Source organism: Cavia porcellus, unplaced genomic scaffold (assembly GCF_034190915.1).
Source record: "Cavia porcellus strain 051 isolate PalLab524CR breed Dunkin Hartley unplaced genomic scaffold, mCavPor4.1 scaffold_133, whole genome shotgun sequence".
NCBI classification, from domain to species: Eukaryota; Metazoa; Chordata; class Mammalia; order Rodentia; family Caviidae; genus Cavia; species Cavia porcellus.
This window is the reverse complement of record NW_026947616.1, coordinates 74,418-101,050: the sequence shown is the minus strand read 5'-3', so window position 1 is coordinate 101,050 and position 26,633 is coordinate 74,418.

Sequence of the window (26,633 nt, the reverse complement as noted above, 5' to 3'; positions counted from 1 at the left end):
CCATCACGGGCTGTCTTTTCCACTTCCTTCCTGTTCTCCACACCTTGCTTCTTGTTCTTCCAGCTCATCTTGTCCCTCTGCCTCTTCCCGGGCTTCCAGTCTCCTTCACCTCGTCTCTCCCTCTCCCAGTCCTTCCTACTTAGAATTTCCCTGCTTCTTTCCCAAATGACTGCCTCACCGCCCAGCAAAGCCTGACAAGAATCTGTTTCTCTCTCTCTCTCTCTCTCTCTCTCTCTCTCTCTCTCTCTCTCTCTCTCCCTGTCTCTCTCAATCACCCAGGCCAGAAGCCCTATGCATGCAACGTGCAAGGATGTGAGTGGAGATTCAACCGCTCAGATGAGCTGAAACGACACATGAGAAGGCACAGCGGGGAGCGGCCCTACACGTGTCCCATCTGCCAGAAGAAGTTTCCGAGGTCCGATCACGTAATACAGCATCAGAGAGTCCACAAGTGAACTCCGCACCCATTGGCATCCAGCAGTCTACCAGGAATGCTGCATACATTGGACATTCGCCCTGAGCATTTGCTCTTGCTTTCCACCCACCCCTCTATCAACGCCTAATAAATAGCTTACACCTACCGACTCCCTTCTCTTTTCATTCTTGGGGCAAGCAAGGGAAAAGGCTCGTGTGGCTTTGGCTGTAGAGACGTGGCACTGTACACATTCAGAGTTACAAAAGCCCTCTTGTCTCATCTCCCGCTCTCGGGCAGTGATGACCCTGGTCTGTGCACAGCAGGATTTGCTCGCTACAGGCAGTCATTGTCTCATACACTTGATGCACCTTTCTGCCCAAGGGAAATGCTTTTGTCTCTTTGGAGGAGGGGGTCTGGCTGTGCAGTCCAGGCTGGCCTTGAGCTCACTTTCTAGCCCAGGCAGGTCTCGAGCTCACAACAGTCCTCCTCCCAACTCAGCCTCCAGAGTGCTGGGATTACAGGAGTGAGCCACCACGCCCAGCTGCCCAAGGGATTTTATCAGTTGGACTATTTCCCATAAGGCTGCCTATCCCCACTCTGGTGTGAAAAGTGCAAGACAGTTCCTTGGCCTCTGCTGAGCGTGTTGGCACGCAATTGTGTTCCCAGCTAACTGGGAGCCTGAGGAGGGAGGTCTGCAGATCCCAGGTCAATCTGAGTCAATCCATTATTTCTTGGATTCTATCCTCTGTGGCATTCACATGGTGTCATCATGCAGTTGGGGAAGAGCTCTCAGTTACTGCCATCATCTTGCATCCACCTGTCAAGGAGGTGTGTGGGGGTGGGCGTGTGATCCACCAAACACGCTTAGCCTGGCAATTTGGCGAGGTGCTCTGTCAGTACAAGTCACACGTGGGTGATGAATACCTTCAGCGGTAGAGGAGTCCTGGGGCTGATCCGCAAAGTCAGGGAGACATTTCCCTTTCACAAAGCCCTAAGGATAGCAGGCAGTGGGCCAGCACCAATGGGGGAAGATATTTTGGCATGATGGTTTGTTCTGCTTTGTGTGCTGACTGATCACCCGAACGTCTTTAGGGCCTGTGGTTCAGCAATGGCCCTACCAAGGGTGGGAGTGAAAGGAACGCTCTGAGCCCGTGACTCAGAATCCAATGGAGGACACAAGGAGCTTGGGTAGCGTAGTCGCCTTCCAGGGCCTCTCAATAAGACCTGGATTCCTTGCTCCATAAGGACCCCAGTCCGTCTCAACCGCAGCCTGGCCTTGGGACCATCCTTTCAATGTGTGCACAGGATAGTCAGCTTTCGGACCCAAGCTCGACTTGCTGTGGACATCACCAGGTGTCCAGAGCTCCATGGAAGAGGCTTCGCAAGAACACAGAACCCAGGGTGGCAGTGCTGTCCTGTTGTGGCCACCTGCACTCCCAGCCCTCCCCACCAATGACCTTCTGTCTGTCACCTCCCTATGCAGCCAGCCGCCTGCCTTTCTACCCATCTCACAGATAGGACCCAAAAGAGAGCTGCCCCCTTGAGGGACGTACACAGGACAAGGTCTCTTGGAAGGGGAAGGCACAGGTGAGAGACCTGCTGATGCCTCCTTGTTGGAATTCTAGGTTGAAGCCTGAAAGAAATGCCATGTCCTGTCCTCCTCTGTGTGTCAGTCAGTGTTCACGCTTTTACTTTAGAGTGTTGAGACATTGTGGCACTGTTGCCTTGTGGCTATCCTTGACTTCCCCACGTATGCCAGGCTGGCTGAAACCGCCAGCAGTTCATCCGGACCAACTTTCCAAAGGATGGGATTGAAAGCGGGGGTCCAGTCTCGGCAAATTTGCAGAGCACTGCACCTGTTTGAAGATTTGGGTGGAACTAGACTTTTAGTTCACAGAACATGTGGAATGGGGTGCAGAGTCCTGGCAAGACACGGGTTCAAATGGGAAGGGGTAGGGGGCAGTGGCACAGGAGCAGTGGAAAGTGCCTGAGATGAGAGGTGAGGAAAGCCCAAAGAGAGAGTGGAACAGAGAGCCCTTGCCTTCCGCCCAAGGCTTTCCGGTAACTGTGAAGGGCCACAGTGCCTTCCCTCTAGGGAAGCCGCCTTGAGGGATGACATGGCAGGTGTCTGCAGCAGGTGAGGTCAGAACGCGAAGCTCCTGCTGGGTGGAGAAAGCTGCCCCAGGCCCGGGAGGGGGCCCCGACCCGGGTAGGCGTGGCCAACAGCTGGCTGGAGTCTTCGGATCCTCCCACTGCACCTGAGGGCCTATCAAATGCCTGCACTACTCCTCCTGTAACTGAGAGGTTTTCTGGCCCGCGCCACTTGGCTTCCTGCTCTGTTGAAGATTCCAAGCTGAGTGCAGCTGGCTGCCATCCCCGTTCGACTTGGAAAGAGGCCTGGGAGTCCCCACGTCTGGGAGCACACTCCGGTGAGTCTCAGACACCAAAGGTGTGGCCCACAGGTCCAGTGCCCAAAGCTGCTGGAGCACAAACGCCTAGGTGGAGGCGATGGGATTGATAGCAGGGGATTGGTCCAAGCAGTAGGGTGCTGTAAAGGTGTTTCCTTTCTTCCAGGTGCATGGTCCTGGCTGAGTGTTCAAGAGAAGTCAGCACAGAGTTCTCTGTGCGTGAAGAAAACGTGCCATCCTCCGGGATGAGTCTGCCTTGGCCTGCAATATCACCCTTGGTATGTTCCCAGTGGCCTGATTTTTTTCATTCAAATGGTTACACACACGCAGAGGCACAAGCAGGAGTAAAGGATATACACAAATGTACGTATATGCTCTACATGTGTGTGCATATGTAATGTATATACGTCTTTATATCTATACTTTTGTCTTTATATACCACAATATAGGCAAGTGTGTACAATAGATACATATGGCTGTTCAAATAACGTGATTGACTTGCGCCCCCACTCTGTTTTAGAAGTCTCTCCTCCTATGTGTTTGCCTGCCCTTCTGTCACATGCTTTAAAGTCTATTTGTGCGGCAAGCTCGTGGTCTTGTAGAGTTATCCTGATGGCTGGCAAGCCCATTTAAATCTTTTGATAAATTTCACATTTAGCCTCCCTCATGTCTCTTTCCTGGTAGGATCCCACAGCTGAAAATACAATGGAGTAATCAGGCCGTAGCATGATGAACCCATGCTTTGAGACACTGGAAGAAATTGATGACTTCTTGCGCAACTTCGCTGATCCTTACAGGGAGCATGAGAAAGCCCAGTGCATCCCTGAGCCACACCTTTGCATGCCTCCGACAGCTGCTGGTGAAAGCTGCCAGCAGGGCTCAAGCCAGAGCCAAGCCATGCTACCCTGCGGTTCCGCAGAGTGGATGGGTGGCGGCTCCTCCGGTATCCCCGGCGGTGTGCACAGCCAGAATGCAGCAACAGCCCCGGATGAATCCCTGGAAGCAATCCTTGAGGAGCTGACTGAGCTTCTTGACCAGAAGGCTCACGCCATGACCCATGAACAGAACTGGCACACGGCAGGCTGCCAGAAGACACCCTGCCCCGGCACCCCCCAGATATCACTCCCTGATTGCAGGAAGACCCATGGCACAGAAAGCAAGCTGACCGTGCCTGAGGGAGGCCGCCCACTGCAGGACACAAGCGGTCACCAGACTCTCAATGGCACCCAGGCCGGCGCATTGTGGGGAGGTCCCATCATCAGCCTTCAGGACAATCAGATCCCCTCTGGGGCCCTGACGGCAGTCCCTTTGGCTCCGCAGACCGTCCCCTTGGGTGCCACAGCAAATGCTATTTGTGACCAGAGCCTCTGTGGCAAGCAGTGGACAAATACCTCGAGTGGTCAGAGGCCCCGTGGGGAGCAACCTGTGACTTTAACCAATGGCCGGAATCCCAGTGGAGGATATCAGCTGGTACCAGCGCCACGACTAGGACTGGTAGACCTGCCAGGAATTCCTGGCATCCAGGAACAAGCCCCAGCACAGAATAAGAGCGTCCAGATGAAGACGTACCCATTGTGGGTGAATTCCCAGAGACCCAGGCCCTATGTCTGCCCACACCAGGGCTGTGGAAAATCGTACATGAGGCCGTCTCACCTGCGTGTCCACCAGCGCACGCACAGTGGTAAGTGTGGTTTTGGGTGGCCGGGCGGGTGCATGTGGCCCTGACTGTGTGTGTTGACAAAGCTTCCCAGAGCTCCTTGTGCATTCATGGTTTCCAGCTGCACTGCTGCTGGGCCTTCGGTCTAGCTTCTCCCCCATGAGAGCTTTTCTCTTTTACGCTAGTCTCTAACAGTGAGCTCCATCACGGGCTGTCTTTTCCACTTCCTTCCTGTTCTCCACACCTTGCTTCTTGTTCTTCCAGCTCATCTTGTCCCTCTGCCTCTTCCCGGGCTTCCAGTCTCCTTCACCTCGTCTCTCCCTCTCCCAGTCCTTCCTACTTAGAATTTCCCTGCTTCTTTCCCAAATGACTGCCTCACCGCCCAGCAAAGCCTGACAAGAATCTGTTTCTCTCTCTCTCTCTCTCTCTCTCTCTCTCTCTCTCTCTCTCTCTCTCTCTCTCTCTCTCTCCCTGTCTCTCTCAATCACCCAGGCCAGAAGCCCTATGCATGCAACGTGCAAGGATGTGAGTGGAGATTCAACCGCTCAGATGAGCTGAAACGACACATGAGAAGGCACAGCGGGGAGCGGCCCTACACGTGTCCCATCTGCCAGAAGAAGTTTCCGAGGTCCGATCACGTAATACAGCATCAGAGAGTCCACAAGTGAACTCCGCACCCATTGGCATCCAGCAGTCTACCAGGAATGCTGCATACATTGGACATTCGCCCTGAGCATTTGCTCTTGCTTTCCACCCACCCCTCTACCAACGCCTAATAAATAGCTTACACCTACCGACTCCCTTCTCTTTTCATTCTTGGGGCAAGCAAGGGAAAAGGCTCGTGTGGCTTTGGCTGTAGAGACGTGGCACTGTACACATTCAGAGTTACAAAAGCCCTCTTGTCTCATCTCCCGCTCTCGGGCAGTGATGACCCTGGTCTGTGCACAGCAGGATTTGCTCGCTACAGGCAGTCATTGTCTCATACACTTGATGCACCTTTCTGCCCAAGGGAAATGCTTTTGTCTCTTTGGAGGAGGGGGTCTGGCTGTGCAGTCCAGGCTGGCCTTGAGCTCACTTTCAGCCCAGGCAGGTCTCGAGCTCACAACAGTCCTCCTCCCAACTCAGCCTCCAGAGTGCTGGGATTACAGGAGTGAGCCACCACGCCCAGCTGCCCAAGGGATTTTATCAGTTGGACTATTTCCCATAAGGCTGCCTATCCCCACTCTGGTGTGAAAAGTGCAAGACAGTTCCTTGGCCTCTGCTGAGCGTGTTGGCACGCAATTGTGTTCCCAGCTAACTGGGAGCCTGAGGAGGGAGGTCTGCAGATCCCAGGTCAATCTGAGTCAATCCATTATTTCTTGGATTCTATCCTCTGTGGCATTCACATGGTGTCATCATGCAGTTGGGGAAGAGCTCTCAGTTACTGCCATCATCTTGCATCCACCTGTCAAGGAGGTGTGTGGGGGTGGGCGTGTGATCCACCAAACACGCTTAGCCTGGCAATTTGGCGAGGTGCTCTGTCAGTACAAGTCACACGTGGGTGATGAATACCTTCAGCGGTAGAGGAGTCCTGGGGCTGATCCGCAAAGTCAGGGAGACATTTCCCTTTCACAAAGCCCTAAGGATAGCAGGCAGTGGGCCAGCACCAATGGGGGAAGATATTTTGGCATGATGGTTTGTTCTGCTTTGTGTGCTGACTGATCACCCGAACGTCTTTAGGGCCTGTGGTTCAGCAATGGCCCTACCAAGGGTGGGAGTGAAAGGAACGCTCTGAGCCCGTGACTCAGAATCCAATGGAGGACACAAGGAGCTTGGGTAGCGTAGTCGCCTTCCAGGGCCTCTCAATAAGACCTGGATTCCTTGCTCCATAAGGACCCCAGTCCGTCTCAACCGCAGCCTGGCCTTGGGACCATCCTTTCAATGTGTGCACAGGATAGTCAGCTTTCGGACCCAAGCTCGACTTGCTGTGGACATCACCAGGTGTCCAGAGCTCCATGGAAGAGGCTTCGCAAGAACACAGAACCCAGGGTGGCAGTGCTGTCCTGTTGTGGCCACCTGCACTCCCAGCCCTCCCCACCAATGACCTTCTGTCTGTCACCTCCCTATGCAGCCAGCCGCCTGCCTTTCTACCCATCTCACAGATAGGACCCAAAAGAGAGCTGCCCCCTTGAGGGACGTACACAGGACAAGGTCTCTTGGAAGGGGAAGGCACAGGTGAGAGACCTGCTGATGCCTCCTTGTTGGAATTCTAGGTTGAAGCCTGAAAGAAATGCCATGTCCTGTCCTCCTCTGTGTGTCAGTCAGTGTTCACGCTTTTACTTTAGAGTGTTGAGACATTGTGGCACTGTTGCCTTGTGGCTATCCTTGACTTCCCCACGTATGCCAGGCTGGCTGAAACCGCCAGCAGTTCATCCGGACCAACTTTCCAAAGGATGGGATTGAAAGCGGGGGTCCAGTCTCGGCAAATTTGCAGAGCACTGCACCTGTTTGAAGATTTGGGTGGAACTAGACTTTTAGTTCACAGAACATGTGGAATGGGGTGCAGAGTCCTGGCAAGACACGGGTTCAAATGGGAAGGGGTAGGGGGCAGTGGCACAGGAGCAGTGGAAAGTGCCTGAGATGAGAGGTGAGGAAAGCCCAAAGAGAGAGTGGAACAGAGAGCCCTTGCCTTCCGCCCAAGGCTTTCCGGTAACTGTGAAGGGCCACAGTGCCTTCCCTCTAGGGAAGCCGCCTTGAGGGATGACATGGCAGGTGTCTGCAGCAGGTGAGGTCAGAACGCGAAGCTCCTGCTGGGTGGAGAAAGCTGCCCCAGGCCCGGGAGGGGGCCCCGACCCGGGTAGGCGTGGCCAACAGCTGGCTGGAGTCTTCGGATCCTCCCACTGCACCTGAGGGCCTATCAAATGCCTGCACTACTCCTCCTGTAACTGAGAGGTTTTCTGGCCCGCGCCACTTGGCTTCCTGCTCTGTTGAAGATTCCAAGCTGAGTGCAGCTGGCTGCCATCCCCGTTCGACTTGGAAAGAGGCCTGGGAGTCCCCACGTCTGGGAGCACACTCCGGTGAGTCTCAGACACCAAAGGTGTGGCCCACAGGTCCAGTGCCCAAAGCTGCTGGAGCACAAACGCCTAGGTGGAGGCGATGGGATTGATAGCAGGGGATTGGTCCAAGCAGTAGGGTGCTGTAAAGGTGTTTCCTTTCTTCCAGGTGCATGGTCCTGGCTGAGTGTTCAAGAGAAGTCAGCACAGAGTTCTCTGTGCGTGAAGAAAACGTGCCATCCTCCGGGATGAGTCTGCCTTGGCCTGCAATATCACCCTTGGTATGTTCCCAGTGGCCTGATTTTTTTCATTCAAATGGTTACACACACGCAGAGGCACAAGCAGGAGTAAAGGATATACACAAATGTACGTATATGCTCTACATGTGTGTGCATATGTAATGTATATACGTCTTTATATCTATACTTTTGTCTTTATATACCACAATATAGGCAAGTGTGTACAATAGATACATATGGCTGTTCAAATAACGTGATTGACTTGCGCCCCCACTCTGTTTTAGAAGTCTCTCCTCCTATGTGTTTGCCTGCCCTTCTGTCACATGCTTTAAAGTCTATTTGTGCGGCAAGCTCGTGGTCTTGTAGAGTTATCCTGATGGCTGGCAAGCCCATTTAAATCTTTTGATAAATTTCACATTTAGCCTCCCTCATGTCTCTTTCCTGGTAGGATCCCACAGCTGAAAATACAATGGAGTAATCAGGCCGTAGCATGATGAACCCATGCTTTGAGACACTGGAAGAAATTGATGACTTCTTGCGCAACTTCGCTGATCCTTACAGGGAGCATGAGAAAGCCCAGTGCATCCCTGAGCCACACCTTTGCATGCCTCCGACAGCTGCTGGTGAAAGCTGCCAGCAGGGCTCAAGCCAGAGCCAAGCCATGCTACCCTGCGGTTCCGCAGAGTGGATGGGTGGCGGCTCCTCCGGTATCCCCGGCGGTGTGCACAGCCAGAATGCAGCAACAGCCCCGGATGAATCCCTGGAAGCAATCCTTGAGGAGCTGACTGAGCTTCTTGACCAGAAGGCTCACGCCATGACCCATGAACAGAACTGGCACACGGCAGGCTGCCAGAAGACACCCTGCCCCGGCACCCCCCAGATATCACTCCCTGATTGCAGGAAGACCCATGGCACAGAAAGCAAGCTGACCGTGCCTGAGGGAGGCCGCCCACTGCAGGACACAAGCGGTCACCAGACTCTCAATGGCACCCAGGCCGGCGCATTGTGGGGAGGTCCCATCATCAGCCTTCAGGACAATCAGATCCCCTCTGGGGCCCTGACGGCAGTCCCTTTGGCTCCGCAGACCGTCCCCTTGGGTGCCACAGCAAATGCTATTTGTGACCAGAGCCTCTGTGGCAAGCAGTGGACAAATACCTCGAGTGGTCAGAGGCCCCGTGGGGAGCAACCTGTGACTTTAACCAATGGCCGGAATCCCAGTGGAGGATATCAGCTGGTACCAGCGCCACGACTAGGACTGGTAGACCTGCCAGGAATTCCTGGCATCCAGGAACAAGCCCCAGCACAGAATAAGAGCGTCCAGATGAAGACGTACCCATTGTGGGTGAATTCCCAGAGACCCAGGCCCTATGTCTGCCCACACCAGGGCTGTGGAAAATCGTACATGAGGCCGTCTCACCTGCGTGTCCACCAGCGCACGCACAGTGGTAAGTGTGGTTTTGGGTGGCCGGGCGGGTGCATGTGGCCCTGACTGTGTGTGTTGACAAAGCTTCCCAGAGCTCCTTGTGCATTCATGGTTTCCAGCTGCACTGCTGCTGGGCCTTCGGTCTAGCTTCTCCCCCATGAGAGCTTTTCTCTTTTACGCTAGTCTCTAACAGTGAGCTCCATCACGGGCTGTCTTTTCCACTTCCTTCCTGTTCTCCACACCTTGCTTCTTGTTCTTCCAGCTCATCTTGTCCCTCTGCCTCTTCCCGGGCTTCCAGTCTCCTTCACCTCGTCTCTCCCTCTCCCAGTCCTTCCTACTTAGAATTTCCCTGCTTCTTTCCCAAATGACTGCCTCACCGCCCAGCAAAGCCTGACAAGAATCTGTTTCTCTCTCTCTCTCTCTCTCTCTCTCTCTCTCTCTCTCTCTCTCTCTCTCTCTCTCTCTCTCTCTCTCTCCTGTCTCTCTCAATCACCCAGGCCAGAAGCCCTATGCATGCAACGTGCAAGGATGTGAGTGGAGATTCAACCGCTCAGATGAGCTGAAACGACACATGAGAAGGCACAGCGGGGAGCGGCCCTACACGTGTCCCATCTGCCAGAAGAAGTTTCCGAGGTCCGATCACGTAATACAGCATCAGAGAGTCCACAAGTGAACTCCGCACCCATTGGCATCCAGCAGTCTACCAGGAATGCTGCATACATTGGACATTCGCCCTGAGCATTTGCTCTTGCTTTCCACCCACCCCTCTACCAACGCCTAATAAATAGCTTACACCTACCGACTCCCTTCTCTTTTCATTCTTGGGGCAAGCAAGGGAAAAGGCTCGTGTGGCTTTGGCTGTAGAGACGTGGCACTGTACACATTCAGAGTTACAAAAGCCCTCTTGTCTCATCTCCCGCTCTCGGGCAGTGATGACCCTGGTCTGTGCACAGCAGGATTTGCTCGCTACAGGCAGTCATTGTCTCATACACTTGATGCACCTTTCTGCCCAAGGGAAATGCTTTTGTCTCTTTGGAGGAGGGGGTCTGGCTGTGCAGTCCAGGCTGGCCTTGAGCTCACTTTCAGCCCAGGCAGGTCTCGAGCTCACAACAGTCCTCCTCCCAACTCAGCCTCCAGAGTGCTGGGATTACAGGAGTGAGCCACCACGCCCAGCTGCCCAAGGGATTTTATCAGTTGGACTATTTCCCATAAGGCTGCCTATCCCCACTCTGGTGTGAAAAGTGCAAGACAGTTCCTTGGCCTCTGCTGAGCGTGTTGGCACGCAATTGTGTTCCCAGCTAACTGGGAGCCTGAGGAGGGAGGTCTGCAGATCCCAGGTCAATCTGAGTCAATCCATTATTTCTTGGATTCTATCCTCTGTGGCATTCACATGGTGTCATCATGCAGTTGGGGAAGAGCTCTCAGTTACTGCCATCATCTTGCATCCACCTGTCAAGGAGGTGTGTGGGGGTGGGCGTGTGATCCACCAAACACGCTTAGCCTGGCAATTTGGCGAGGTGCTCTGTCAGTACAAGTCACACGTGGGTGATGAATACCTTCAGCGGTAGAGGAGTCCTGGGGCTGATCCGCAAAGTCAGGGAGACATTTCCCTTTCACAAAGCCCTAAGGATAGCAGGCAGTGGGCCAGCACCAATGGGGGAAGATATTTTGGCATGATGGTTTGTTCTGCTTTGTGTGCTGACTGATCACCCGAACGTCTTTAGGGCCTGTGGTTCAGCAATGGCCCTACCAAGGGTGGGAGTGAAAGGAACGCTCTGAGCCCGTGACTCAGAATCCAATGGAGGACACAAGGAGCTTGGGTAGCGTAGTCGCCTTCCAGGGCCTCTCAATAAGACCTGGATTCCTTGCTCCATAAGGACCCCAGTCCGTCTCAACCGCAGCCTGGCCTTGGGACCATCCTTTCAATGTGTGCACAGGATAGTCAGCTTTCGGACCCAAGCTCGACTTGCTGTGGACATCACCAGGTGTCCAGAGCTCCATGGAAGAGGCTTCGCAAGAACACAGAACCCAGGGTGGCAGTGCTGTCCTGTTGTGGCCACCTGCACTCCCAGCCCTCCCCACCAATGACCTTCTGTCTGTCACCTCCCTATGCAGCCAGCCGCCTGCCTTTCTACCCATCTCACAGATAGGACCCAAAAGAGAGCTGCCCCCTTGAGGGACGTACACAGGACAAGGTCTCTTGGAAGGGGAAGGCACAGGTGAGAGACCTGCTGATGCCTCCTTGTTGGAATTCTAGGTTGAAGCCTGAAAGAAATGCCATGTCCTGTCCTCCTCTGTGTGTCAGTCAGTGTTCACGCTTTTACTTTAGAGTGTTGAGACATTGTGGCACTGTTGCCTTGTGGCTATCCTTGACTTCCCCACGTATGCCAGGCTGGCTGAAACCGCCAGCAGTTCATCCGGACCAACTTTCCAAAGGATGGGATTGAAAGCGGGGGTCCAGTCTCGGCAAATTTGCAGAGCACTGCACCTGTTTGAAGATTTGGGTGGAACTAGACTTTTAGTTCACAGAACATGTGGAATGGGGTGCAGAGTCCTGGCAAGACACGGGTTCAAATGGGAAGGGGTAGGGGGCAGTGGCACAGGAGCAGTGGAAAGTGCCTGAGATGAGAGGTGAGGAAAGCCCAAAGAGAGAGTGGAACAGAGAGCCCTTGCCTTCCGCCCAAGGCTTTCCGGTAACTGTGAAGGGCCACAGTGCCTTCCCTCTAGGGAAGCCGCCTTGAGGGATGACATGGCAGGTGTCTGCAGCAGGTGAGGTCAGAACGCGAAGCTCCTGCTGGGTGGAGAAAGCTGCCCCAGGCCCGGGAGGGGGCCCCGACCCGGGTAGGCGTGGCCAACAGCTGGCTGGAGTCTTCGGATCCTCCCACTGCACCTGAGGGCCTATCAAATGCCTGCACTACTCCTCCTGTAACTGAGAGGTTTTCTGGCCCGCGCCACTTGGCTTCCTGCTCTGTTGAAGATTCCAAGCTGAGTGCAGCTGGCTGCCATCCCCGTTCGACTTGGAAAGAGGCCTGGGAGTCCCCACGTCTGGGAGCACACTCCGGTGAGTCTCAGACACCAAAGGTGTGGCCCACAGGTCCAGTGCCCAAAGCTGCTGGAGCACAAACGCCTAGGTGGAGGCGATGGGATTGATAGCAGGGGATTGGTCCAAGCAGTAGGGTGCTGTAAAGGTGTTTCCTTTCTTCCAGGTGCATGGTCCTGGCTGAGTGTTCAAGAGAAGTCAGCACAGAGTTCTCTGTGCGTGAAGAAAACGTGCCATCCTCCGGGATGAGTCTGCCTTGGCCTGCAATATCACCCTTGGTATGTTCCCAGTGGCCTGATTTTTTTCATTCAAATGGTTACACACACGCAGAGGCACAAGCAGGAGTAAAGGATATACACAAATGTACGTATATGCTCTACATGTGTGTGCATATGTAATGTATATACGTCTTTATATCTATACTTTTGTCTTTATATACCACAATATAGGCAAGTGTGTACAATAGATACATATGGCTGTTCAAATAACGTGATTGACTTGCGCCCCCACTCTGTTTTAGAAGTCTCTCCTCCTATGTGTTTGCCTGCCCTTCTGTCACATGCTTTAAAGTCTATTTGTGCGGCAAGCTCGTGGTCTTGTAGAGTTATCCTGATGGCTGGCAAGCCCATTTAAATCTTTTGATAAATTTCACATTTAGCCTCCCTCATGTCTCTTTCCTGGTAGGATCCCACAGCTGAAAATACAATGGAGTCCTCAGGCCGTAGCATGATGAACCCATGCTTTGAGACACTGGAAGAAATTGATGACTTCTTGCGCAACTTCGCTGATCCTTACAGGGAGCATGAGAAAGCCCAGTGCATCCCTGAGCCACACCTTTGCATGCCTCCGACAGCTGCTGGTGAAAGCTGCCAGCAGGGCTCAAGCCAGAGCCAAGCCATGCTACCCTGCGGTTCCGCAGAGTGGATGGGTGGCGGCTCCTCCGGTATCCCCGGCGGTGTGCACAGCCAGAATGCAGCAAATGCCCCGGATGAATCCCTGGAAGCAATCCTTGAGGAGCTGACTGAGCTTCTTGACCAGAAGGCTCACGCCATGACCCATGAACAGAACTGGCACACGGCAGGCGGCCAGAAGACACCCTGCCCCGGCACCCCCCAGATATCACTCCCTGATTGCAGGAAGACCCATGGCACAGCAAGCAAGCTGACCGTGCCTGAGGGAGGCCGCCCAGTGCAGGACACAAGCGGTCACCAGACTCTCAATGGCACCCAGGCCGGCGCATTGTGGGGAGGTCCCATCATCAGCCTTCAGGACAATCAGATCCCCTCTGGGGCCCTGACGGCAGTCCCTTTGGCTCCGCAGACCGTCCCCTTGGGTGCCACAGCAAATGCTATTTGTGACCAGAGCCTCTGTGGCAAGCAGTGGACAAATACCTCGAGTGGTCAGAGGCCCCGTGGGGAGCAACCTGTGACTTTAACCAATGGCCGGAATCCCAGTGGAGGATATCAGCTGGTACCAGCGCCACGACTAGGACTGGTAGACCTGCCAGGAATTCCTGGCATCCAGGAACAAGCCCCAGCACAGAATAGAAGCGTCCAGATGAAGACGTACCCATTGTGGGTGAATTCCCAGAGACCCAGGCCCTATGTCTGCCCACACCAGGGCTGTGGAAAATCGTACATGAGGCCGTCTCACCTGCGTGTCCACCAGCGCACGCACAGTGGTAAGTGTGGTTTTGGGTGGCCGGGCGGGTGCATGTGGCCCTGACTGTGTGTGTTGACAAAGCTTCCCAGAGCTCCTTGTGCATTCATGGTTTCCAGCTGCACTGCTGCTGGGCCTTCGGTCTAGCTTCTCCCCCATGAGAGCTTTTCTCTTTTACGCTAGTCTCTAACAGTGAGCTCCATCACGGGCTGTCTTTTCCACTTCCTTCCTGTTCTCCACACCTTGCTTCTTGTTCTTCCAGCTCATCTTGTCCCTCTGCCTCTTCCCGGGCTTCCAGTCTCCTTCACCTCGTCTCTCCCTCTCCCAGTCCTTCCTACTTAGAATTTCCCTGCTTCTTTCCCAAATGACTGCCTCACCGCCCAGCAAAGCCTGACAAGAATCTGTTTCTCTCTCTCTCTCTCTCTCTCTCTCTCTCTCTCTCTCTCTCTCTCTCTCTCTCTCTCTCCCTGTCTCTCTCAATCACCCAGGCCAGAAGCCCTATGCATGCAACGTGCAAGGATGTGAGTGGAGATTCAACCGCTCAGATGAGCTGAAACGACACATGAGAAGGCACAGCGGGGAGCGGCCCTACACGTGTCCCATCTGCCAGAAGAAGTTTCCGAGGTCCGATCACGTAATACAGCATCAGAGAGTCCACAAGTGAACTCCGCACCCATTGGCATCCAGCAGTCTACCAGGAATGCTGCATACATTGGACATTCGCCCTGAGCATTTGCTCTTGCTTTCCACCCACCCCTCTACCAACGCCTAATAAATAGCTTACACCTACCGACTCCCTTCTCTTTTCATTCTTGGGGCAAGCAAGGGAAAAGGCTCGTGTGGCTTTGGCTGTAGAGACGTGGCACTGTACACATTCAGAGTTACAAAAGCCCTCTTGTCTCATCTCCCGCTCTCGGGCAGTGATGACCCTGGTCTGTGCACAGCAGGATTTGCTCGCTACAGGCAGTCATTGTCTCATACACTTGATGCACCTTTCTGCCCAAGGGAAATGCTTTTGTCTCTTTGGAGGAGGGGGTCTGGCTGTGCAGTCCAGGCTGGCCTTGAGCTCACTTTCTAGCCCAGGCAGGTCTCGAGCTCACAACAGTCCTCCTCCCAACTCAGCCTCCAGAGTGCTGGGATTACAGGAGTGAGCCACCACGCCCAGCTGCCCAAGGGATTTTATCAGTTGGACTATTTCCCATAAGGCTGCCTATCCCCACTCTGGTGTGAAAAGTGCAAGACAGTTCCTTGGCCTCTGCTGAGCGTGTTGGCACGCAATTGTGTTCCCAGCTAACTGGGAGCCTGAGGAGGGAGGTCTGCAGATCCCAGGTCAATCTGAGTCAATCCATTATTTCTTGGATTCTATCCTCTGTGGCATTCACATGGTGTCATCATGCAGTTGGGGAAGAGCTCTCAGTTACTGCCATCATCTTGCATCCACCTGTCAAGGAGGTGTGTGGGGGTGGGCGTGTGATCCACCAAACACGCTTAGCCTGGCAATTTGGCGAGGTGCTCTGTCAGTACAAGTCACACGTGGGTGATGAATACCTTCAGCGGTAGAGGAGTCCTGGGGCTGATCCGCAAAGTCAGGGAGACATTTCCCTTTCACAAAGCCCTAAGGATAGCAGGCAGTGGGCCAGCACCAATGGGGGAAGATATTTTGGCATGATGGTTTGTTCTGCTTTGTGTGCTGACTGATCACCCGAACGTCTTTAGGGCCTGTGGTTCAGCAATGGCCCTACCAAGGGTGGGAGTGAAAGGAACGCTCTGAGCCCGTGACTCAGAATCCAATGGAGGACACAAGGAGCTTGGGTAGCGTAGTCGCCTTCCAGGGCCTCTCAATAAGACCTGGATTCCTTGCTCCATAAGGACCCCAGTCCGTCTCAACCGCAGCCTGGCCTTGGGACCATCCTTTCAATGTGTGCACAGGATAGTCAGCTTTCGGACCCAAGCTCGACTTGCTGTGGACATCACCAGGTGTCCAGAGCTCCATGGAAGAGGCTTCGCAAGAACACAGAACCCAGGGTGGCAGTGCTGTCCTGTTGTGGCCACCTGCACTCCCAGCCCTCCCCACCAATGACCTTCTGTCTGTCACCTCCCTATGCAGCCAGCCGCCTGCCTTTCTACCCATCTCACAGATAGGACCCAAAAGAGAGCTGCCCCCTTGAGGGACGTACACAGGACAAGGTCTCTTGGAAGGGGAAGGCACAGGTGAGAGACCTGCTGATGCCTCCTTGTTGGAATTCTAGGTTGAAGCCTGAAAGAAATGCCATGTCCTGTCCTCCTCTGTGTGTCAGTCAGTGTTCACGCTTTTACTTTAGAGTGTTGAGACATTGTGGCACTGTTGCCTTGTGGCTATCCTTGACTTCCCCACGTATGCCAGGCTGGCTGAAACCGCCAGCAGTTCATCCGGACCAACTTTCCAAAGGATGGGATTGAAAGCGGGGGTCCAGTCTCGGCAAATTTGCAGAGCACTGCACCTGTTTGAAGATTTGGGTGGAACTAGACTTTTAGTTCACAGAACATGTGGAATGGGGTGCAGAGTCCTGGCAAGACACGGGTTCAAATGGGAAGGGGTAGGGGGCAGTGGCACAGGAGCAGTGGAAAGTGCCTGAGATGAGAGGTGAGGAAAGCCCAAAGAGAGAGTGGAACAGAGAGCCCTTGCCTTCCGCCCAAGGCTTTCTGGTAACTGTGAAGGGCCACAGTGCCTTCCCTCTAGGGAAGCCGCCTTGAGGGATGACATGGCAGGTGTCTGCAGCAGGTGAGGTCAGAACGCGAAGCTCCTGCTGGGTGGAGAAAGCTGCCCCAGGCCCGGGAGGGGGCCCCGACCCGGGTAGGCGTGGCCAACAGCTGGCTGGAGTCTTCGGATCCTCCCACTGCACCTGAGGGCCTATCAAATGCCTGCACTACTCCTCCTGTAACTGAGAGGTTTTCTGGCCCGCGCCACTTGGCTTCCTGCTCTGTTGAAGATTCCAAGCTGAGTGCAGCTGGCTGCCATCCCCGTTCGACTTGGAAAGAGGCCTGGGAGTCCCCACGTCTGGGAGCACACTCCGGTGAGTCTCAGACACCAAAGGTGTGGCCCACAGGTCCAGTGCCCAAAGCTGCTGGAGCACAAACGCCTAGGTGGAGGCGATGGGATTGATAGCAGGGGATTGGTCCAAGCAGTAGGGTGCTGTAAAGGTGTTTCCTTTCTTCCAGGTGCATGGTCCTGGCTGAGTGTTCAAGAGAAGTCAGCACAGAGTTCTCTGTGCGTGAAGAAAACGTGCCATCCTCCGGGATGAGTCTGCCTTGGCCTGCAATATCACCCTTGGTATGTTCCCAGTGGCCTGATTTTTTTCATTCAAATGGTTACACACACGCAGAGGCACAAGCAGGAGTAAAGGATATACACAAATGTACGTATATGCTCTACATGTGTGTGCATATGTAATGTATATACGTCTTTATATCTATACTTTTGTCTTTATATACCACAATATAGGCAAGTGTGTACAATAGATACATATGGCTGTTCAAATAACGTGATTGACTTGCGCCCCCACTCTGTTTTAGAAGTCTCTCCTCCTATGTGTTTGCCTGCCCTTCTGTCACATGCTTTAAAGTCTATTTGTGCGGCAAGCTCGTGGTCTTGTAGAGTTATCCTGATGGCTGGCAAGCCCATTTAAATCTTTTGATAAATTTCACATTTAGCCTCCCTCATGTCTCTTTCCTGGTAGGATCCCACAGCTGAAAATACAATGGAGTCCTCAGGCCGTAGCATGATGAACCCATGCTTTGAGACACTGGAAGAAATTGATGACTTCTTGCGCAACTTCGCTGATCCTTACAGGGAGCATGAGAAAGCCCAGTGCATCCCTGAGCCACACCTTTGCATGCCTCCGACAGCTGCTGGTGAAAGCTGCCAGCAGGGCTCAAGCCAGAGCCAAGCCATGCTACCCTGCGGTTCCGCAGAGTGGATGGGTGGCGGCTCCTCCGGTATCCCCGGCGGTGTGCACAGCCAGAATACAGCAAATGCCCCGGATGAATCCCTGGAAGCAATCCTTGAGGAGCTGACTGAGCTTCTTGACCAGAAGGCTCACGCCATGACCCATGAACAGAACTGGCACACGGCAGGCTGCCAGAAGACACCCTGCCCCGGCACCCCCCAGATATCACTCCCTGATTGCAGGAAGACCCATGGCACAGCAAGCAAGCTGACCGTGCCTGAGGGAGGCCGCCCAGTGCAGGACACAAGCGGTCACCAGACTCTCAATGGCACCCAGGCCGGCGCATTGTGGGGAGGTCCCATCATCAGCCTTCAGGACAATCAGATCCCCTCTGGGGCCCTGACGGCAGTCCCTTTGGCTCCGCAGACCGTCCCCTTGGGTGCCACAGCAAATGCTATTTGTGACCAGAGCCTCTGTGGCAAGCAGTGGACAAATACCTCGAGTGGTCAGAGGCCCCGTGGGGAGCAACCTGTGACTTTAACCAATGGCCGGAATCCCAGTGGAGGATATCAGCTGGTACCAGCGCCACGACTAGGACTGGTAGACCTGCCAGGAATTCCTGGCATCCAGGAACAAGCCCCAGCACAGAATAGAAGCGTCCAGATGAAGACGTACCCATTGTGGGTGAATTCCCAGAGACCCAGGCCCTATGTCTGCCCACACCAGGGCTGTGGAAAATCGTACATGAGGCCGTCTCACCTGCGTGTCCACCAGCGCACGCACAGTGGTAAGTGTGGTTTTGGGTGGCCGGGCGGGTGCATGTGGCCCTGACTGTGTGTGTTGACAAAGCTTCCCAGAGCTCCTTGTGCATTCATGGTTTCCAGCTGCACTGCTGCTGGGCCTTCGGTCTAGCTTCTCCCCCATGAGAGCTTTTCTCTTTTACGCTAGTCTCTAACAGTGAGCTCCATCACGGGCTGTCTTTTCCACTTCCTTCCTGTTCTCCACACCTTGCTTCTTGTTCTTCCAGCTCATCTTGTCCCTCTGCCTCTTCCCGGGCTTCCAGTCTCCTTCACCTCGTCTCTCCCTCTCCCAGTCCTTCCTACTTAGAATTTCCCTGCTTCTTTCCCAAATGACTGCCTCACCGCCCAGCAAAGCCTGACAAGAATCTGTTTCTCTCTCTCTCTCTCTCTCTCTCTCTCTCTCTCTCTCTCTCTCTCTCTCTCTCTCCCTGTCTCTCTCAATCACCCAGGCCAGAAGCCCTATGCATGCAACGTGCAAGGATGTGAGTGGAGATTCAACCGCTCAGATGAGCTGAAACGACACATGAGAAGGCACAGCGGGGAGCGGCCCTACACGTGTCCCATCTGCCAGAAGAAGTTTCCGAGGTCCGATCACGTAATACAGCATCAGAGAGTCCACAAGTGAACTCTGCACCCATTGGCATCCAGCAGTCTACCAGGAATGCTGCATACATTGGACATTCGCCCTGAGCATTTGCTCTTGCTTTCCACCCACCCCTCTACCAACGCCTAATAAATAGCTTACACCTACCGACTCCCTTCTCTTTTCATTCTTGGGGCAAGCAAGGGAAAAGGCTCGTGTGGCTTTGGCTGTAGAGACGTGGCACTGTACACATTCAGAGTTACAAAAGCCCTCTTGTCTCATCTCCCGCTCTCGGGCAGTGATGACCCTGGTCTGTGCACAGCAGGATTTGCTCGCTACAGGCAGTCATTGTCTCATACACTTGATGCACCTTTCTGCCCAAGGGAAATGCTTTTGTCTCTTTGGAGGAGGGGGTCTGGCTGTGCAGTCCAGGCTGGCCTTGAGCTCACTTTCTAGCCCAGGCAGGTCTCGAGCTCACAACAGTCCTCCTCCCAACTCAGCCTCCAGAGTGCTGGGATTACAGGAGTGAGCCACCACGCCCAGCTGCCCAAGGGATTTTATCAGTTGGACTATTTCCCATAAGGCTGCCTATCCCCACTCTGGTGTGAAAAGTGCAAGACAGTTCCTTGGCCTCTGCTGAGCGTGTTGGCACGCAATTGTGTTCCCAGCTAACTGGGAGCCTGAGGAGGGAGGTCTGCAGATCCCAGGTCAATCTGAGTCAATCCATTATTTCTTGGATTCTATCCTCTGTGGCATTCACATGGTGTCATCATGCAGTTGGGGAAGAGCTCTCAGTTACTGCCATCATCTTGCATCCACCTGTCAAGGAGGTGTGTGGGGGTGGGCGTGTGATCCACCAAACACGCTTAGCCTGGCAATTTGGCGAGGTGCTCTGTCAGTACAAGTCACACGTGGGTGATGAATACCTTCAGCGGTAGAGGAGTCCTGGGGCTGATCCGCAAAGTCAGGGAGACATTTCCCTTTCACAAAGCCCTAAGGATAGCAGGCAGTGGGCCAGCACCAATGGGGGAAGATATTTTGGCATGATGGTTTGTTCTGCTTTGTGTGCTGACTGATCACCCGAACGTCTTTAGGGCCTGTGGTTCAGCAATGGCCCTACCAAGGGTGGGAGTGAAAGGAACGCTCTGAGCCCGTGACTCAGAATCCAATGGAGGACACAAGGAGCTTGGGTAGCGTAGTCGCCTTCCAGGGCCTCTCAATAAGACCTGGATTCCTTGCTCCATAAGGACCCCAGTCCGTCTCAACCGCAGCCTGGCCTTGGGACCATCCTTTCAATGTGTGCACAGGATAGTCAGCTTTCGGACCCAAGCTCGACTTGCTGTGGACATCACCAGGTGTCCAGAGCTCCATGGAAGAGGCTTCGCAAGAACACAGAACCCAGGGTGGCAGTGCTGTCCTGTTGTGGCCACCTGCACTCCCAGCCCTCCCCACCAATGACCTTCTGTCTGTCACCTCCCTATGCAGCCAGCCGCCTGCCTTTCTACCCATCTCACAGATAGGACCCAAAAGAGAGCTGCCCCCTTGAGGGACGTACACAGGACAAGGTCTCTTGGAAGGGGAAGGCACAGGTGAGAGACCTGCTGATGCCTCCTTGTTGGAATTCTAGGTTGAAGCCTGAAAGAAATGCCATGTCCTGTCCTCCTCTGTGTGTCAGTCAGTGTTCACGCTTTTACTTTAGAGTGTTGAGACATTGTGGCACTGTTGCCTTGTGGCTATCCTTGACTTCCCCACGTATGCCAGGCTGGCTGAAACCGCCAGCAGTTCATCCGGACCAACTTTCCAAAGGATGGGATTGAAAGCGGGGGTCCAGTCTCGGCAAATTTGCAGAGCACTGCACCTGTTTGAAGATTTGGGTGGAACTAGACTTTTAGTTCACAGAACATGTGGAATGGGGTGCAGAGTCCTGGCAAGACACGGGTTCAAATGGGAAGGGGTAGGGGGCAGTGGCACAGGAGCAGTGGAAAGTGCCTGAGATGAGAGGTGAGGAAAGCCCAAAGAGAGAGTGGAACAGAGAGCCCTTGCCTTCCGCCCAAGGCTTTCCGGTAACTGTGAAGGGCCACAGTGCCTTCCCTCTAGGGAAGCCGCCTTGAGGGATGACATGGCAGGTGTCTGCAGCAGGTGAGGTCAGAACGCGAAGCTCCTGCTGGGTGGAGAAAGCTGCCCCAGGCCCGGGAGGGGGCCCCGACCCGGGTAGGCGTGGCCAACAGCTGGCTGGAGTCTTCGGATCCTCCCACTGCACCTGAGGGCCTATCAAATGCCTGCACTACTCCTCCTGTAACTGAGAGGTTTTCTGGCCCGCGCCACTTGGCTTCCTGCTCTGTTGAAGATTCCAAGCTGAGTGCAGCTGGCTGCCATCCCCGTTCGACTTGGAAAGAGGCCTGGGAGTCCCCACGTCTGGGAGCACACTCCGGTGAGTCTCAGACACCAAAGGTGTGGCCCACAGGTCCAGTGCCCAAAGCTGCTGGAGCACAAACGCCTAGGTGGAGGCGATGGGATTGATAGCAGGGGATTGGTCCAAGCAGTAGGGTGCTGTAAAGGTGTTTCCTTTCTTCCAGGTGCATGGTCCTGGCTGAGTGTTCAAGAGAAGTCAGCACAGAGTTCTCTGTGCGTGAAGAAAACGTGCCATCCTCCGGGATGAGTCTGCCTTGGCCTGCAATATCACCCTTGGTATGTTCCCAGTGGCCTGATTTTTTTCATTCAAATGGTTACACACACGCAGAGGCACAAGCAGGAGTAAAGGATATACACAAATGTACGTATATGCTCTACATGTGTGTGCATATGTAATGTATATACGTCTTTATATCTATACTTTTGTCTTTATAGACCACAATATAGGCAAGTGTGTACAATAGATACATATGGCTGTTCAAATAACGTGATTGACTTGCGCCTCCACTCTGTTTTAGAAGTCTCTCCTCCTATGTGTTTGCCTGCCCTTCTGTCACATGCTTTAAAGTCTATTTGTGCGGCAAGCTCGTGGTCTTGTAGAGTTATCCTGATGGCTGGCAAGCCCATTTCAATCTTTTGATAAATTTCACATTTAGCCTCCCTCATGTCTCTTTCCTGGTAGGATCCCACAGCTGAAAATACAATGGAGTCCTCAGGCCGTAGCATGATGAACCCATGCTTTGAGACACTGGAAGAAATTGATGACTTCTTGCGCAACTTCGCTGATCCTTACAGGGAGCATGAGAAAGCCCAGTGCATCCCTGAGCCACACCTTTGCATGCCTCCGACAGCTGCTGGTGAAAGCTGCCAGCAGGGCTCAAGCCAGAGCCAAGCCATGCTACCCTGCGGTTCCGCAGAGTGGATGGGTGGCGGCTCCTCCGGTATCCCCGGCGGTGTGCACAGCCAGAATGCAGCAACAGCCCCGGATGAATCCCTGGAAGCAATCCTTGAGGAGCTGACTGAGCTTCTTGACCAGAAGGCTCACGCCATGACCCATGAACAGAACTGGCACACGGCAGGCTGCCAGAAGACACCCTGCCCCGGCACCCCCCAGATATCACTCCCTGATTGCAGGAAGACCCATGGCACAGCAAGCAAGCTGACCGTGCCTGAGGGAGGCCGCCCAGTGCAGGACACAAGAGGTCACCAGACTCTCAATGGCACCCAGGCCGGCGCATTGTGGGGACGTCCCATCATCAGCCTTCAGGACAATCAGATCCCCTCTGGGGCCCTGACGGCAGTCCCTTTGGCTCCGCAGACCGTCCCCTTGGGTGCCACAGCAAATGCTATTTGTGACCAGAGCCTCTGTGGCAAGCAGTGGACAAATACCTCGAGTGGTCAGAGGCCCCGTGGGGAGCAACCTGTGACTTTAACCAATGGCCGGAATCCCAGTGGAGGATATCAGCTGGTACCAGCGCCACGACTAGGACTGGTAGACCTGCCAGGAATTCCTGGCATCCAGGAACAAGCCCCAGCACAGAATAGGAGCGTCCAGATGAAGACGTACCCATTGTGGGTGAATTCCCAGAGACCCAGGCCCTATGTCTGCCCACACCAGGGCTGTGGAAAATCGTACATGAGGCCGTCTCACCTGCGTGTCCACCAGCGCACGCACAGTGGTAAGTGTGGTTTTGGGTGGCCGGGCGGGTGCATGTGGCCCTGACTGTGTGTGTTGACAAAGCTTCCCAGAGCTCCTTGTGCATTCATGGTTTCCAGCTGCACTGCTGCTGGGCCTTCGGTCTAGCTTCTCCCCCATGAGAGCTTTTCTCTTTTACGCTAGTCTCTAACAGTGAGCTCCATCACGGGCTGTCTTTTCCACTTCCTTCCTGTTCTCCACACCTTGCTTCTTGTTCTTCCAGCTCATCTTGTCCCTCTGCCTCTTCCCGGGCTTCCAGTCTCCTTCACCTCGTCTCTCCCTCTCCCAGTCCTTCCTACTTAGAATTTCCCTGCTTCTTTCCCAAATGACTGCCTCACCGCCCAGCAAAGCCTGACAAGAATCTGTTTCTCTCTCTCTCTCTCTCTCTCTCTCTCTCTCTCTCTCTCTCTCTCTCTCTCTCTCTCTCTCTCCCTGTCTCTCTCAATCACCCAGGCCAGAAGCCCTATGCATGCAACGTGCAAGGATGTGAGTGGAGATTCAACCGCTCAGATGAGCTGAAACGACACATGAGAAGGCACAGCGGGGAGCGGCCCTACACGTGTCCCATCTGCCAGAAGAAGTTTCCGAGGTCCGATCACGTAATACAGCATCAGAGAGTCCACAAGTGAACTCCGCACCCATTGGCATCCAGCAGTCTACCAGGAATGCTGCATACATTGGACATTCGCCCTGAGCATTTGCTCTTGCTTTCCACCCACCCGTCTACCAACACCTAATAAATAGCTTACACCTACCGACTCCCTTCTCTTTTCATTCTTGGGGCAAGCAAGGGAAAAGGCTCGTGTGGCTTTGGCTGTAGAGACGTGGCACTGTACACATTCAGAGTTACAAAAGCCCTCTTGTCTCATCTCCCGCTCTCGGGCAGTGATGACCCTGGTCTGTGCACAGCAGGATTTGCTCGCTACAGGCAGTCATTGTCTCATACACTTGATGCACCTTTCTGCCCAAGGGAAATGCTTTTGTCTCTTTGGAGGAGGGGGTCTGGCTGTGCAGTCCAGGCTGGCCTTGAGCTCACTTTCTAGCCCAGGCAGGTCTCGAGCTCACAACAGTCCTCCTCCCAACTCAGCCTCCAGAGTGCTGGGATTACAGGAGTGAGCCACCACGCCCAGCTGCCCAAGGGATTTTATCAGTTGGACTATTTCCCATAAGGCTGCCTATCCCCACTCTGGTGTGAAAAGTGCAAGACAGTTCCTTGGCCTCTGCTGAGCGTGTTGGCACGCAATTGTGTTCCCAGCTAACTGGGAGCCTGAGGAGGGAGGTCTGCAGATCCCAGGTCAATCTGAGTCAATCCATTATTTCTTGGATTCTATCCTCTGTGGCATTCACATGGTGTCATCATGCAGTTGGGGAAGAGCTCTCAGTTACTGCCATCATCTTGCATCCACCTGTCAAGGAGGTGTGTGGGGGTGGGCGTGTGATCCACCAAACACGCTTAGCCTGGCAATTTGGCGAGGTGCTCTGTCAGTACAAGTCACACGTGGGTGATGAATACCTTCAGCGGTAGAGGAGTCCTGGGGCTGATCCGCAAAGTCAGGGAGACATTTCCCTTTCACAAAGCCCTAAGGATAGCAGGCAGTGGGCCAGCACCAATGGGGGAAGATATTTTGGCATGATGGTTTGTTCTGCTTTGTGTGCTGACTGATCACCCGAACGTCTTTAGGGCCTGTGGTTCAGCAATGGCCCTACCAAGGGTGGGAGTGAAAGGAACGCTCTGAGCCCGTGACTCAGAATCCAATGGAGGACACAAGGAGCTTGGGTAGCGTAGTCGCCTTCCAGGGCCTCTCAATAAGACCTGGATTCCTTGCTCCATAAGGACCCCAGTCCGTCTCAACCGCAGCCTGGCCTTGGGACCATCCTTTCAATGTGTGCACAGGATAGTCAGCTTTCTGACCCAAGCTCGACTTGCTGTGGACATCACCAGGTGTCCAGAGCTCCATGGAAGAGGCTTCGCAAGAACACAGAACCCAGGGTGGCAGTGCTGTCCTGTTGTGGCCACCTGCACTCCCAGCCCTCCCCACCAATGACCTTCTGTCTGTCACCTCCCTATGCAGCCAGCCGCCTGCCTTTCTACCCATCTCACAGATAGGACCCAAAAGAGAGCTGCCCCCTTGAGGGACGTACACAGGACAAGGTCTCTTGGAAGGGGAAGGCACAGGTGAGAGACCTGCTGATGCCTCCTTGTTGGAATTCTAGGTTGAAGCCTGAAAGAAATGCCATGTCCTGTCCTCCTCTGTGTGTCAGTCAGTGTTCACGCTTTTACTTTAGAGTGTTGAGACATTGTGGAACTGTTGCCTTGTGGCTATCCTTGACTTCCCCACGTATGCCAGGCTGGCTGAAACCACCAGCAGTTCATCCGGACCAACTTTCCAAAGGATGGGATTGAAAGCGGGGGTCCAGTCTCGGCAAATTTGCAGAGCACTGCACCTGTTTGAAGATTTGGGTGGAACTAGACTTTTAGTTCACAGAACATGTGGAATGGGGTGCAGAGTCCTGGCAAGACACGGGTTCAAATGGGAAGGGGTAGGGGGCAGTGGCACAGGAGCAGTGGAAAGTGCCTGAGATGAGAGGTGAGGAAAGCCCAAAGAGAGAGTGGAACAGAGAGCCCTTGCCTTCCGCCCAAGGCTTTCCGGTAACTGTGAAGGGCCACAGTGCCTTCCCTCTAGGGAAGCCGCCTTGAGGGATGACATGGCAGGTGTCTGCAGCAGGTGAGGTCAGAACGCGAAGCTCCTGCTGGGTGGAGAAAGCTGCCCCAGGCCCGGGAGGGGGCCCCGACCCGGGTAGGCGTGGCCAACAGCTGGCTGGAGTCTTCGGATCCTCCCACTGCACCTGAGGGCCTATCAAATGCCTGCACTACTCCTCCTGTAACTGAGAGGTTTTCTGGCCCGCGCCACTTGGCTTCCTGCTCTGTTGAAGATTCCAAGCTGAGTGCAGCTGGCTGCCATCCCCGTTCGACTTGGAAAGAGGCCTGGGAGTCCCCACGTCTGGGAGCACACTCCGGTGAGTCTCAGACACCAAAGGTGTGGCCCACAGGTCCAGTGCCCAAAGCTGCTGGAGCACAAACGCCTAGGTGGAGGCGATGGGATTGATAGCAGGGGATTGGTCCAAGCAGTAGGGTGCTGTAAAGGTGTTTCCTTTCTTCCAGGTGCATGGTCCTGGCTGAGTGTTCAAGAGAAGTCAGCACAGAGTTCTCTGTGCGTGAAGAAAACGTGCCATCCTCCGGGATGAGTCTGCCTTGGCCTGCAATATCACCCTTGGTATGTTCCCAGTGGCCTGATTTTTTTCATTCAAATGGTTACACACACGCAGAGGCACAAGCAGGAGT